Below are 16,513 nucleotides of genomic sequence, written 5' to 3' on the forward strand. Positions count from 1 at the left end.
GAAGCTTTTATGATTTTAAAAACTAAAAATACTTACCCAAAAGATCACAGTTATTACTAACCTGCGCTTACATTTTAAATTAACCTATATTCCTTATTTAGTATCTTCTATTGGTAGAACATTTATCAGCATGGCACATTTATGTCTTCCTCCCTCTGTCTCATGCACAGCTTATGGCCAGTCAGCTGAACCCATTTGAGTAACAAATCTTTAGAGTATATAAGAGAATTATTCCAACATAGACGTTACTTAGAATTGGGATTTAGTTTACCAAAACCCTTGGTACTCATGGAACAGTGACTTCATTTTTATGTAAAACCTACTCAATAGCTGGCAATGTTCATGTTAGAAATATACATAGGCATACATAAACATTTAGAAAACTACACAAGCAAAGTTAGTATTTATTTGTATGTATGTTTGTAGCTGCAATTGTATATTTGTGTGAAGATGTATGTATGCATATGATTGTGTATGTGCATATGATGTGGATGCTCTAATAACCAATCATGCCTAGTTAAGGCATGTCTACCTGGAACCCAGGAAGAAAACTGGGACTTACCATGTGATCGCTCTCTCTGCGTAATTCTTGCGGACACGGAGAATGTTGGACTTCCCATTCTTGTGGTGTGAGTTTCCCATTGTAACCATTAAAAACATAATTGTTATCCTTAAGGTGGCCTGGTTATTTCCTATATCGAGCTAATTCACAATATGCATGTATATATGTGTGGAATACAGGAGAAACTCTGGTGTTATTCCTCTGATTTTCCCAAACTTATTAGTTATTTCTTTGAGGCCAAACTATTCTACAAAGAAAGTTTTGGGACAGCCAGAGTGGTTACACAGAGAAACCCTATCTTGAGGAAAAAATAAATGAACAAAAACTATCCACAGGGGCTGTAGAGATGGCTTAGAGGTTAAGAGCATTGCCTGCTCTTCCAAAGGTCCTGAGTTCAATTCCCAGCTGTCATGGAGTTACCTCATTTTATTTTTTTATTATTTATTTTTTTCTTTTCTCCTTTTTAATTGATATTTATTGAGCTCTACATTTTTCTCTGCTCCCATCTCCCATCTTCCCTTCAACCCTCCCCCAATGTCCCCATGCTCCCAATTTACTCAGGAGGTCTTGTCTATTTATACTTTCTACTTTCGATGTAGGTTAGATCAATGTAAGTTACTCTTAGTGTCTGCATTGTTGTCTAAGTTCTCTGGGAGTGTGGTTTGTAGGTTGGCTTTCTTTGCTTTATGTTTAAAAACCACCCATGAGTGAGTACATGTGATAATTGCCTTTCTGTGTCTGGGTTATCTCACTCAAAATAATATTTTCTAATTTCATCCATTTTACTGCAAAATTCAAGCTGTTGTTATTTCTTTCTGTTGTGTAGTACTCCATTGTTTAAATGTACCACAGGGTTTTTTTTTTATTATTCATTTTATCAAGGGGCATTTAGGTTGTTTCCAGGTTCTGGCTATGACAAACAAAGCTGTTATGAACATAGTTGAGCACATGTCTTTGTGGCATAATTGAGCATCTTTTGGATATATACCTAAAAGTGCTATTATTGAGTCTTGAGGAAGGTTGTTTCCATTTTTTTTGAGAAATTGCCACCCTGACTTCCAAAGGGGTTGAACCAGCTTGCATTCCCACCAGCAATGCAAAAGTGTTCCCTTTTCCCATAACCACTCCAGCAGAATTTGTCATCAGTGTTTTTGATCTTGGCTATTTTTACATGTGTAAGATGAAATCTCAGAGTTGTTTTGATTTGCATTTCTCTGATGACTCGGGATGTTGTACATTTCCTTAAGTGTCTTTCAGCCATTTTAGATTCCTCTATGGAGAATTCTCTGTTTAGGTCTGTACTCCACTTTTTTATTGGATTATGTGGTCTTTTGGTGTCCAATTTCTTGAGTTCTTTGTATATTTTAGAGATCAGACCTCTGTCTGATGTGCTGTTAGTGAAGATCTTTTTCCATTCTGTATGCAGTCTTTTTGTGTTGTTGACCATGTCCTTTGCTTTACAGAAGCTTTTCAGTTTTAAAAGGTTCCATTTATTAATTGTTTTCCTCAGTTTCTGTACTGCTGGGGTTCTATTTTGGAAGTGGTTCCCTGTGTCAATGCATTCAAGCATACTTCCTGCTTTCTCTTCTATAGGGTTCAGTGTCACTGGCTTTATGCTGTGGTCTTTGATCCATTTGGACTTGATATTTTTTATTTTTTAAATGAATATTTTTTTATTTTATTTGGTTTCAAATGACAGATCTGTTCAAGGTAATTTTACTCAGTTTATTTTAAAAAGGATAGGGCTACTTAAAAGACTATACATACAAAAATTTTTATTATAAGGTCAAACTTTTCTATACTGAATTACAAAGCTTACAAAATTATTGAGTGGGGTTTCTGGCAGTTGTGGTGACATCTAAAAAACATGGCCTAGATTGTATTTTGCTGTTTAGGATGCTAGCACTAAATGAGCAAATCCACTAAATGAGGACATTTAGCAAATTTTAGTAAGACTCTAATTCTATAAATACTGAAATAATCAACACATATGCATTCATCTAATAAAACAAAGAACATGTTTTTAAAAATGTATTTAAGATATAGTCAAAGGAATTTATGTCTTGTGAATAAAACATGAAATTTTTCTCAAATGGTATAACAAATGTTAGATCCAAAACAAAACAGTAAGTTAACAGACTTCTACAGAAATGAACAGACTATTCTGCAATCCTAACAAAGCAAACCTTTGCCACAGTGAAAGTCAGATAATATCAGATCCTGTTAACAGCCTGTTTTTTGGTTGCCCTGAGTTGTGGCTCCTACCAAGGATATTGTAGTTTAGAGAGACTCCACTGAGCTTACTCTCATACCTGGTTGTTAATGTAACCACATGTAAAATTAGTACAAATAATGAAGCAAGAATAAATTTTCTTGAACTTTAAGTTTACTATAAGTAAATGCTCAGGAAAGGCAAATAGCTTCAAAAATTATGTCAATGAGAAAAGAAAATGATCTTTAAAATCTCAAAAAACAGTGTATTTATTTGCTTTTAAGTTTCTGAAGTTTTGGACCTAAAAATTTAAAATTCTAGATGCTAATGTCTAATTTACCTAAGAAAGTAAGTGGGATACCCAAGGTCTCAGGACTCTACCCAGCACTCAGTAAGTGGCAGCCATCAGAGCCTTGACAACAGTCTAGTAATACATAGGACTTCAACCTTACACCCCAGACCATGAAACATAAAATAACAACTATTATTTATAAAGACAGCTTTGAGGAAAGAAAAATGGTAGAAGTGGCTACTGTGTCAACAAGTAAGTTCAATTCCTAACACCACCAAAGAAATTAAATAAAATAAAGATGATTACTTTAAAAAAGAGTAGAAACATATACATAGAATATAGAATATAATAGATATAGAATATAATATATTGACTATAGAGTGTATATATACATACATACACACACACACAGAGACACACACACACACACACACACACACACACACATATGGTGTAATACAATCGACCTTGAATTTTTTCAATAGATCAAAGTCATACTAATGTATTTATCTCAATATTATATCCACCTTTTTTCTCTAGTAGAGAGTCATTGGCCCTGACCATTAATCCTTTATAATCAGCCCAATTTAAATGGAAATAAACATTTATAAATAATCATTTTAGGGATTTGAGCATTATTTTCTTCAAATTGCTTTCTGTTTTTTTGGGGCAAAGTATTTTTAAGGTTCATAGAGACTTTTCCAGGGATCTTGTTTCATCAAATCCCATTAGCCTGAAATTAATCTATAGTTTTTCATCATCTGTGGAAACAAAAGCAGAACATATTTTCCAAGTTACATATCATTAGACTCAAATTTTGAAATCAAGATACCTTTAAATATATGTGTTGGTTTAGCTTAGGAGCCCATACAATAAAATGTCTTTCTGTAGTTAGCTCATGCACAGTTCACAAATTCATAGAAAACACAATAATATACATAACCCAGACTTCTGCCTTTATTTTGCTGTTTTTTTACTCTATTTTTTACATTTATTTTCTTCATTTTTTGTTTTTTGAGACAGAGTTTCTCCATGTACCTTTGGTTGTCCTGGAGCAAACTCTGTCGCCCAAACTGTCACTGAACTCACAGAGATCCTCCTGCCTCTGACTCCCAACTACTGGGATTAAAGGCATGTGCCACCACACCTGACTAATCTATTTGGTTTAAAGGACTTTCTTTTCCTTTTTCTCTTTTCTCCCAAGCCTGCATGTATTTTTTTAAAAACTTTTAAACCATTTGGACCATATGTATTTCCATCTGAATCTGGCTTTGCCATAGATCTTTGTCTTTTTTGAAGCATATTAAGTATTTTTTCTTTTGTGCATTTCTTTACTTTACTTTAAATTTGTTTTTCACATTTTACAATCCAATCCCAGTTCCTACTCCCTCGTCTCATCCAGTTCCCTTACCTCTGCTCCACACATTTCACCCACTCCTCAAAGAAGGTAAAGATTCCCATATTGGGAGTCAATAAGGTCTACCATATTGTTTGAAGAAGGACCAAGGCCCTCCCTACTATATCCAGGCAGAGCAATGTATCCATCCAAAGAGAATGGGTTCCTAAAATCCACTACAAGCAGTAGGAACTAATCCTGGTCCCACAGTCAGTGACCCTGCAGTTTATTCCAGTTATATAACTGTCATTCACATTCAGACAGTCGATTTTGATCCTATGCTTGTTCCTTCCCCATCAGTCTGAAGTTGGTGGTCTCCAATTATGTTAGGTTAACTGTTTCAGTGGGTATCCCCATCATAGTCTTGACCTTGTTGCCCATATTCTGACTTTTCCCACTCTTTTTTTAAAGGAATATAAAACTATTTATTGACCACTCTTCACCACTATTTACAATAAAATAAATATACAGTTGTGGTGTGAAAGAATTATCTGTATTCTGTCAATCATGTATTTTAATAAAACGCTGATTGGCCAGGCAGGAAGTATAGGCGGGTCAACCAGACAGGAAGTAGAGGCGGAGTAATGAGAATAGGATAAGGCTAGGGAGGAGAAAGGTTCCTCAGCCATTCCTGTGCAGATCACCGAAGAGACAGCATGTAACCTGCCCAGCCGAAAAAGGTATGGAGCCATTATGGCTAACATAGATGAGAATAATGGGTTAATATAAGTTATAAGAGTTAACAAGAAGCCTGACCTAATGTGCCAATCAGTTTATAACCTGATGTAGACTCCGTGTGATTTTCCGTGGGACTTGCTGGCTTGTTGGGGTACTGGGCGGGACAGAAACCCCAACAAGCTGGCCCTCATGTTACACAGTTGGATGACATTCTGATGCTACATAGTTACTTTTCTGGCTCATTGAACCAGAACCCAAATACTGAAAAGATTGATCCTATCAATAAGGAATGAGACAGGGTAAAGACAAAGCATGCAAGGCATTAGTTTATATTACCAAATTTTGTTCATTTATGTCAGCAGGTCTGAAATTGCCAACATCATCTCTAACCATGATTCTATTTCCACAGCAAACAGATATTCCACACATCATAACCTTTTAGTAGATTTCAACTTTCTACAAAGGAATGGTTCACCAGAGGAACCTTATATGCCCAGTTGTCTTTTTGCTTAGTTTTTCGAGACAGGGATTCTCTGTATATCTCTGGCTAACCAGAAAATCAATAGACCCAGCCGATCTAGTCTAAATCAGAGAACCATCTGCCTCCAAAGAGCTGGGATTAAAGACATATGCCACCACACCCAGCATTAAGTCTTGTTATTATTAAGTCATACTGCTACTTTGTCTAATTCCATTTTCTGAAGGGGTAGTTTGTAAAGACAAAATTTTGTAAACAAACTACTTTATGTGATAATAGATAAATTCTGATGTGGTTGATTTAAAACTATCCAGTAAATTACACAACTGTTTACTTGATATGAAATGTTATGGTTTCAGGAAAATGTTCACAAGGGAGGAATCTCAACATGTGTTTTCATCTACAGTTTTTGAGTATTAAAAACAAGACAAAATGAAAAACAGTTTCAAAAGTGTCTTATGCACACACAAGCTTACAAACAAAAAACCCAGAATGGTCCTTCTGTGTCCCAGTTAAAAATAAGTACTGATTGAGTAATGGCTGTAAAGTCTCCCTGGCATTTAAGAAAAGCTGTTCTTCAAAGTTGAGAAAGTACAACACGGTATCAAATATTCTACTGTTTAAAGAAGCAACTACAGAAAACTTTTATTTGCTCAAAGGAATCAGTGCCTTTTGATGCAGAACAAAACCCAAAACTACCTCAACTACTGTCAGTACTTTCAAAACCAGCATATCAAACTCGATTTTCATTAGAACACTATTTTTTCCACACTAGTAATTCAAAATTTAAGATGCAGATTTTATATATATATACATAAAATTTTGCATATATATATATATATATATATATGCAAACAATTATTGTGCCTCATTTTCTGGACAAGAATGCCAAGTCAGCCTTTCTTCATAAAAGGCGATGACAATCTGAGGACACTTTATATTTGCCTCCTCTGCCACACCAAGTCCGCCTCATTTGAGTCCTTCCATTTCATAAGAAACTTTATTTCTCCCTGCTGCCTGTGGCACCAATTATTCGCTCAGGATCAAGACCTCTGGCAAAACCCCTTGGTTTGTCAGTGGCATCTCTTTTTTTACTTCGCTTTGTATCATCAGATTCACTGTCAGATAAAGATTTCATTTTTGCACCATCCTTTTCTTGATCAGCTTTTGGTGAAGTAAGAAATGCTTCAATTAATTCTGGACAATCTAAATTTTCTTCTGGTTCTCAAGGCTTATCAGCATCTGTGAACCCTCTCTACTTGAGGAAAAACTCCACCTTCCCATTCACTAGACACAGGTCCAGTATTTTTCTACCACAAATTCTTCTGGCTCTGCCTCTTCCACTTTTCTACTCTTTCAGTTCTGTTTGTTTCCTATTTTTTTGCAATGTAGTTTTATTGAAGGCCATTTAAAAAAAAATCGAAGAGTTGAAGAGTTCACCAATCAGATGCTTTGGGCTGCAGATCCTGCAGAATCTCCCAGCGGTGTGCCTCAGCTCAGTCACATCCCTACCTTTCCCACTCTTCACCCAGTCTAGTGGTCTGCTGTCTCTGCTTCCATCAGTTGCTGGAGGAAGCTTCTATTTAAGATAGTCATCAATCTGAATACATAAAAAATCAGTTTAGGCACTGTCTCTTGAAGACAGTCCTAGGGTCTTGGGGGGGTCATCTTTCTGGCTTTCTGGGAATTTCTCTCATGTCAAGTTTCTTGCTATTCCCATAATGGCTCCCTCAATCAAGATAACTCTTTCCTTGCTCTCCATCTCTCTCCTTTTCTCATCTCACCTTTCCTGTTCCCTTCACTTCTCCACACCTCTCACATTGTCATCTTCTTCTCTCCTTCTGCCCTACTCCTTTCACCCACCCTCATACTCCCAAATTTCTCAAAATGATATTTCCATTCCCTGGGGGATCTACATAGGTTTCTCTTTGGGTTCTCCTTGTTATTCAACTTCTCTGTGATTGTGGACAATAGGCTCCTTATCCTTTGCTTTAGAGCTAATATCTACTTATGAGTGAGTACATATACTATGTTCATCTTTCTGGGTCCAGGTTACCTCATTTGGAATGTATTTTCCTATTCCATCTATTTGCATGTAATTTCCAAGATGTCTTTTTTTTACCACTAAATAGTACTCGATTGTGTGTGGCTTTTGTTTTGTTTTGTTTTTGTTTGGTTTGGTTTGGTTTTTCGAGACAGGGTTTCTCTGTAGCTTTCAAATCTATCCTGGAACCAGCACTTGTAGACCAGTTTAGACTCGATCATACAGGGATCCACCTGCCTCTACTTTCTGAGTGCTGGGATTAAAGGCATGTGCTATTACCTCCCACCCTGTTTTCTGTTTTTGTTTTTATGTTTTTTTTTGAGTGTACGATTGTGTAAATATACCATATTTTCTTTATCCATTCTTTCATTGAGAATCAGCTAGGTTATTTCCAAGCTCTGCCTATTGCAAATAATGTTTCTATGAACATAGTTGAACAGATGTCCTTATACTATGATTGAGCATCATTTGGGTATATGCCTAAGAGTAGTACTGCTGGGTTTTGAGATAGGTTCATTTCCAATTTTCTGAGAAACCACCATAATGATTTCCAAAGGGGTTGTACAAGTTTACATTCTCACCAGCATTTGAGGAGTGTTTCCTTTACTCCACATCCTCTCCACCATAAGTTATCATTGGTGGTTTTAATCTTAGCCATTCTAACTGGTGAAAGATGCTATCTCAGAGTCATTTTGATTTGTATTTCTGTGATTGCTAAGAATGCTGAACATTTCCTTAAGTATCTTTCAGACATTTGAGATGCTTCTGTTAAAAGTTCTCTATTTAGATCTGTATCTCACTTTTATTTGGAATATTTGGAATTTGATGTCTGATTTCTTGAGTAGTTTATATATTTTCAAGATCAGTCCTTTGTCTGATCTGGTGTTGGGAAGATCTTTACCTTTTCAGTGGGATGCCTTTTTATCTTATTGACTGTGACCTTTGCTTTACAAAAGTTCCTCAGTTTCAGAAATTCCCATTTACTTATTTTTGCTCTCAGTGTTTGGCGACTGGTGCTATATTTAGGAAGTGGTCTTTTGTGCCCATGCATTGAAAGCTATTTCCTACATTTTTCTCTACCTATTTAAGTGTGCCCAGGTTTACATTGAAGTGTTTAATCTATTTGCATTTGAATTTGTGCAAATAGTTGAGTCTGGGAATAGATATGGATCATTTGCATTCTTCTACATGTTGATATCTAGTTATGCCTGCAACATTTGTCGAAGATGCTTTCTTTTTTCCATTATATAATTTTAGCTTCTTTGTCAAAAATCAGGTTTTTATAGGTATGTAGATTCATATCTGAGTCTTTGTTTTGATTCCATTAGTTAACATGTCTGTTTTTATGCCAATGCCAATTGGCTTTCATCACTATAGTTCTATAAGCTGAGGTGGTAATACTTCCAGAAGTTCTACTACTGTACAGCATTTTGGGCTTTCCTTGGTGTCTTATTTTCCCCTATGAATTTGAGTAGTGTGCTTTCAAGGTCTGTGATGAATCATGTTGGGATTTTGAAGATGATTGTGTTAAATCTATAGATTGTTTTTGATAGGGTTGCCTTTGTTATTACATTGATCCTACCTATCTAAGAGCAATGTTCCATTTTCTGGTATTTTCTTCAATTTCTTTCATTAAAGACAAATGTCTTTTCCTTCTTTAGTTAGTGTTACCCGAAGATATTTTATATTATTTGTGCCTATTTTGAATGGTGATGCTCCTCTCATTTCTTTCTAATCTTCTTTATCATTTGTATATAGTAGGATTACTGACTTTTTTAGTTGATCTTATATCCTGACACATTACTGAAGGTATTTATGAGCTGTAGGAGTTCCCTGATAGAGTTTTGTGGGTCACTTATGTATAATATCATGTCATCTGCAAATAGCAAAAGTTTGACTTCTTCCTTACTAATTTGGATTCCCTTGGTCTTCTTTTGTTGTCATTTTACTCTAACTAGAACTTCAAGAACTATGTTTAATAGGTATGTTGAGAGAGGACAGCCTTGTTTTGTTCCTCATTTTAGGGATTCTCTCCATTTAATTTGATGTGTACTATTGCCTTTTGTTTCTTTCTTTTATTATGTTAAGATACCCTGCTTGTATCCCTCATCACTCCAAAACCTTTATCATGAAGGGGTGTTGGATTTTGTCAACTGCTTTTTCAGAATCTAATGAGATGATAATAGATATTTTTTGATTTATTTATATGGTGGATTATATTGACAGAGTTTCATATGTTAAACCATCCTGCATCTCTGGTATGAAGCTGACTTCACCATGGTGAATAAATTTTTGGATGTGTTCTTAGATTTGGTTTCCAAGTATTTTATGGAGTATTTTTACACCAGTGATCATGAGGGAGATTGGTCTGTAATTTTCTTTCTTGATTGAGTCTCTTTGTGGTTTTATTATCAGGGTAACTGTAACTTCATAAAAAGAGTTTGGAAATCTTTTTCATTGTATTTTCTGTAAAAAAAAATTGAAGAATATAGGTGTTAACTCTTTTTTGCAGTTATGCTAGAATTCTTCGCTGAAACCATTCAACCCTGGAGTTTTTTTTTGAGGGGGGGAGCTTTTGATGTCTGCTCTAATACCTTGCAGGTTATAGGTCTATCTAAATTGTTTTCCTGGTCCTGATTTAATTTTGGTATGTGCTACCTATCCAGACAATTGTTTATTTACATTACATTTTCCAATTTTGTGGAATACAGGTTTTGAGGTATAACATAAAGATTCTCTGGATTTCCTCAGAGTCTTAGGTTATGTCTACTGGTGTGGGACAATGGTCTGTACCCTGTAACCTCTATTTTAAATGAATGCTGAATGGCCAGTAGCCAGGCAGGAAATATAGCCAGGGCAACGAGAATTCTGGAAGAAGTTGGCAGTCATTACCCAAGACAGAGAGGAAGCCAGACCCAGAGCAAGCAAGATGTGACTGCCTTGCTGAAAATTGTACCAAGTCACATGACTAACCCAGACAAGAATTGTGGGCTAATACATGTTATAAGAGTTAATAAGAAACCTTAGATACTGGGCCAATCAGTTTATAATTAATGTATATCATTTTGTGATTTCTTTGGGACTTAAAGACTGCAGGAACCAGGAAGGACAGAAACCTTGGCAAACAGTCTACCTTTTCATTTAGGATTTTGTTAATTTAGATGTTCTCTCTCTGCTTTTTGGTTAACTTGGATAAGGATTTGTCTATCTTCTTTAGTTTTTCAAAGAACCATTCTTTGTTACATTGAGTCTTTGTATTGTTTTCCTTGTTTATATGTTATTGATTTCAGCCCTAAATTTGATTATTTCTTTTCATCTACTCATCTTGAGCGAGACTCCTTCTTTTGATCTGGAGCTTTAGGGTGTTCTCTTAAGTTACTAGTGTGAGATTTCTCCACTTTATTTATGTAGGCACTTAGTGGTATGAATTATCTTCACAGCACTGCTTTCATAGTGTCCCATAGGTTTGAGTATGTTGTGCTTCATTATTGTTGAATTATAGAAAGTGTTTAATTCCTTCTTTCTTTCCTCCCTCCTTCCCTCCCTCTCCTTTCTTCCTTCCTTCCTTCCTTCCTTTCTTTCTTTCTTTCTTTCTTCTTTGACCCACTGTGATACAACTGAGCACTGTTCACTTTCCAAGATTTTGTAAACTTTCTGTGATTGGTGTTATTGAAGTCTAACTTTAAAACATGGTAATTTGATAAGACTTGGGGTGATTCCAGTTTCTTTGTGTCTGTTGAGATTTGCTTTGTTACCACATATGGAGTCAATTTTGGGAAAGGTCCCTGAGGTGCTGAAAAGAACCTTTTGCTTTTGGGTGGAATATTCTGTAGATGTGTGTTAAGTCCATTTGAGTCATAACATCTGTAGTTGTCTTAATTCTCTGTTAAGTTTCAGTCTGTTTGACTTTTCCATTGGAAAGAGTGGGATGTTTAAGACTCCTACTATTAATGTGTGGAGTTTTATGTATGATTTAACCTTTAGCAATGTTTCTTTTACATATGTGGGTGCTTTTATATTAGTGGCATAGATGTTCAGGATTGAGACTTCATCTTGATGGATTTTTCCTGTGATGAGTATGAAGTGTACTTCCCCATCTATTCTGATTGATTTTAGTTTGCAGTCAATTTTGTTAGCTACACCTGCTTGTTTCTCAGGTTCATTTTATTGAAAATCTTTCCCTAACCCTTTACTCTGAGGCAATGCCTGTATTTGAGGTTGAGGTGTGTTTCTTGTATATAGCAGAAGGATGTATTCTGCTTTTGTTTTTGTTCTCTTAGACTGTGTGTTTTTTAGGTGAATTGAGTTCATTGATATTAGAAGACATTAATGAGTAGTGATTACTAATTCCTGTTATTTTTGGTGGTAGTTCTTAGGTTTCCCTTCTTTGGGGTTTGTTGGTATGAGGTTATCTATTGGTATAATTCACTTCCTTGGGTTGGAGTTTTCCTTTTATTACTTTCTGTATGGCAGGATTTGTAAATTAGAATCATTTAAATCTGGGTTTCTCATGGAATATCTTGTTTTCATTGATGGTGATTTAAATCTTTGTTGGGTCTAATAGTCAAGAAAATGCCATTTGGAATTGTCCATAGTCCATCTGACGCAGGTGTTTTCTCAGTTAGGTTTCTCTTCCCAAATAATTCTAGCTAGGGTCAAGTGGATGGACAAATAATCAGAACAAAAATCTACTCAGAATTTGTACTTTTTTTTCTGGGTGAGTTTGAGTGTGTCCATCTGTAACATTAGGGGCCCTGCTTGTTAAGGTTTCTGTCCTGCCCAGTTCCCCACAGTCAAAAAGCCCCAAATGAAATCAATCACACAGGAGATCTCTATAAGTTATAATGCTGATTGGCCCATTAGGTCAGGCTACTTATTAGCTAACGCTCACATCTTGATTAATCCATTTTTCTGATCTATTTTAGCCACAGGCTCAGGACCTTTTTCAGCAAGGCAGCTCACATCTTGCTGTTTCAGTGATCTCGGCAGGAGTGATGGAGGGAGCTTCCTCCTCCCTAGCCTTCTCCTATTCTCATTGCCCTGCCTCTACTTTCTGCCTGGTCAATCACCATTATTAAAATATATGATTGACAGAATACAGACAATTCTCCTGCACCATTTCCCTCTCTTTTTTTAAACAAAGAAAAATATCCATAGTCCATTTTTGGTGGGGAATGTGGGCGGAATATTTCAGACTTCTTCCTATTGGTTGAGGGCTGTTATGTTATGGGGACGTAAAGAAAATCATGAGTGTGATTGTGTGTATGTGAGAATGCTGATGTATGTGCACTGCAAGTATTACAGCTCCAGAGGTAAAGGGTTCCTGACTTGTCAGAAAGTCAGGCTATACTTCAAAGTGTTACAACTCTGGGGGAAGTATCCAAACTTTTTGGGAAGTTCAGATATACATACAAGTGTTATCGCTATGGAGGTAAAGGTATCCAAGCTTCTTAGGAAGTCAGGCTATACCTACAGTTCTGAAGGTATAACCTGGTTACCTACAGTCATGAGAAAAAAAAGGTATCCTTACTCCTTACTTGATGGGATGTAAGGCTATATCTGAATCTGGGGTCTGGTATGGGATGGTCACCCACAATATAAGGAAACCACGCTCTTCTCTGATTGGGGGTCACTAGAGCTGATTTCTTGTCTGCTTCTAAAAGAGATTTACTGCAGAAATATCCTTTTAATCTCAACTACTGCAAAAGTTGTTATTACTTCTGCGTCACTCTGCTAAGGAGAAACCCTGCAGAAATGAATCAATCTGCTGTTTATGAAAAGAAGTTATTGCTTTGTTTGGCTATGCTATCCTGTTGGAGCTTCCAAGAATAAACTCTGATCTGTGTCATCAAATGATCTTGACCCGAAATTCTTTCAAAATTTATTACTGACGGAGGAATCCAGGAAATTGGTTGGCTCAGCAAACGTGAAAAAGACAGTTCCCAACTGAACACAAGCAGGGGATTTTCTAGGGCTTCTTAGGAATGGCGTTTTCCAGGGAGACGATTTTCAGGGAGGGTATTAGTCAGATTTCAATCCCCTTGAGCTTAGATAACCTCAGATTGGTTAGATTTCATAATTGGGAATTAGTTGGTTTTATGTTCTTCTATTGGTTGATTTTCCTGCAAAGGGATTGTTTAGTTTTAAGTTCAGTTGGTCAGAGGCCAATTTGGTTCTGGTTCCAGGGCCAAAGTGTATTCTTTGGCTCTGGTTTTATGTCAGGTTTTGTTCCTTTTGTTCTGCTTTCAGGGTTAGGGTATGTTTCTTTCACTAAATCAGTGCTCTCCCCTCGTCTTCTACCTTCTCTCATGAACTACGTGCTACCAATTTATTCAGAGATCTTGTCTTTTTCTACATGCCACATAGATCCATGATATCTCTATTAGGGTCCGCTTTGTTGTCTATGTTCTCTGGGATTGTGTATTGTAGGCTTGTTGTCCATTGCTTTATATCTAAAAGCCATTTAGGAATGAATACATGTTTGCCTTTCTTGGTCAGAGTTAACTCATTTTATATGTTTTATAGATCCAGCCAATTGCCCAGAAACTTGAAGAGGTCATTATTTTTTTCCCTTGTGTACTACTTCACTGTGCAAATATACAACAATTTCTTTATCCATTCTTCAGTCGAGGGGTTGTTTTCAGGTTCTGGCTGTGACAAATAATGCTGCTAGAGATATATTTGAGCACTTGTCTTTGGGGTATGATCGAGCATCCTTTGGTTATTTACAAAAAATGGTATTTCTAGGTCTTGAGGTAGATTGTTTCTTTTTTTTTTCCTTTTTTTTTTTTTTTGATTTTTCAAGACAGAGGTGCTCTGTAGCTTTGGAGCATGTCCTGAAACTATCTCTTGTATACCAAGCTGGTGTCAAAATTACAGAGATCCACCTGTCTCTGCCTACCAAGTGCTAGGATTAAAAGCATGCACCACTACCACCCAGACTGCTTCCTAATTTTCTGAGAAAACACCATATTAATATCCAAAGCAGCTGTACCAATTTGCACTCCCATAAGAAATGTTGGAGTGTTCCCTTTATCCCACAACCTCTCCAGCTTAAATTGTCATCAGTGGTTTTGATATTGCCTATATTTACAGAGCTAAGATGGAATCTCAGAGTTGTTTTGATTTGCATTTTTCTAATGACTAAAAGTGTCTCTCAGTTATTTTAGATTCATTTTTTTGAGAGTTCCCTGTTTAGGTCTGTACCCCATTTGTTATTGGATTTTTTAATAACCAATTTCTTGAGTTCTTTATAAGTCTTGGAGATCAATCCTCCATCTGATGTGGGGTTGGTGAAGATCTTTTCCCATTCTATAGGCCGCCTTTCTGTCTTGATGACGGTGATCTTTGCTTTACAGAAACTTTTCAGTTTCTGGAGGTACCATTTATTAGATGTATCTCTCAGTGTCTGTCCTACTGGAATATTTAGCAAATGGTCTCCTATGCCAAGTTTACTTCCTACTTTGTATTTTATGAGGTTCAGAGTGGGTTTTTTTGTTGTTGTTGTTGTTGTTGAGGTCTTTGATACATTTGGACTTGGACTTCGTTTTCCAATAAGATCCATTGGTCCTCTTGTCTGTTTTTCTGCCAATACCGGGCTGTTTTCAGTATGGTAGCTCTGTAGTAGTTGGAAATCAGGGATTGTGATGACTCCAGAAGTTATTTGTTGGACAGGATTGTTTTGAGCATCCTGTATTTTCTTTTTTCTTTTCTATATGAAAATGAGTATCATATTTTCAAGTTCTGTGAAGAATTTTTCTGGGATTTGTATGGGAATGGCACTGACTTTGGAGATTGCTCTTGGTAAGATTGCTATTTTTACTATGTTAATTCTACCTACCAAAGAGAATGGGACATTTCCTGGTGTCCTCTACAACTTCTTTCATCAAAGACTTAAACTTTTTTTTTAAAAAAATATTTATTTATTTATTATATATACAATATTCTGTCTGTATGTCTGCAGGTCAGAAGCGGGCACCAGACATCATTACAGATGGTTGGGAGCCACCATGTGGTTGCCAGGAATTGAACTCAGGAACTTTGGAGGAACAGGCAATGCTCTTAACCACTGAGCCATGCTCCAGCCCCCAAAGACTTAAACTTCTTGTCATACAGATTTTCTACTTACTTTGTTAAAGTTACTCCAAGATATTTTATGTTATTTAAAGCTATTGTGAAGAGTGATGCTTTCATGATATATTAATTCCCAGCCATCTTGCTCTTTAAAAAATATCCTTTGTAACCACCTTCTATCTACCTTCCTGATGACCTTTCCCAAGTTTCTGGTCACCATAATTATGTCCCCAACTGCTAAGGGAACTTTTAAATACAAGTGAACTCATTTGTCTCTTCATGCCTGACATATTTTACTTAATGGTATCCATTAGGCTCAAATACATTGTTGAACATTGTAGACTTTCATCTTTTCATCTTTTACAAGATGTTACAGTACTATTTTCCTTTTTCTGCAAATTTGGTAAAGTTGTTTTCCATATATTTTCTGATTCCAAGAACATGAGTCATTTTCGTCTGAAGATTTACAGTCTGATTATGGTTTTCATAAAAGAATTATATTATGGTTTTATTGATTTATTCATTCTTTATCTATATTGTATCATTGGTTTCTGCTCCTATCTTCTTCTTTGCTGTTGTTCAACAGTGCAAGGCAGGTACAGCCAAGAACAGAAGTGTTTTACTTGGTCCCTCCTTGATTTCACACATCAAAACATTAAAAATACCTCAGGAATTCTTATCTATCGATTTTAGATCAGCCCCAGTTCCAACTCTATTTCCTGGCATTACCATGATGTGAGTTTCTAGGTCCACCTTCATGTGTTATGGGAAGAGACTC

At 36.2% G+C, this 16,513-nt stretch overlaps 1 long non-coding RNA gene and 1 pseudogene across 1 annotated transcript in view; one reads left to right on the forward strand and one right to left on the reverse strand.

Moving 5' to 3' along the window:
• Positions 1-16,073, forward strand: part of LOC148117645 (uncharacterized) — a 28,821-nt gene extending 12,748 nt beyond the window's left edge. The window contains exon 2 of the long non-coding RNA XR_015736799.1: positions 15,626-16,073. This is a non-coding gene — a long non-coding RNA (uncharacterized LOC148117645). The remainder of the gene's footprint in view (positions 1-15,625) is intronic.
• On the reverse strand, positions 6,477-7,026 carry LOC148117646 (chromobox protein homolog 3 pseudogene; annotated as a pseudogene).
• Positions 16,074-16,513: the final 440 nt, after the last annotated feature.

The sequence above is a fragment of the Myodes glareolus genome, chromosome 27, assembly GCF_982192425.1.
Source record: "Myodes glareolus chromosome 27, mMyoGla1.1, whole genome shotgun sequence".
NCBI classification, from domain to species: domain Eukaryota; kingdom Metazoa; phylum Chordata; class Mammalia; order Rodentia; family Cricetidae; genus Myodes; species Myodes glareolus.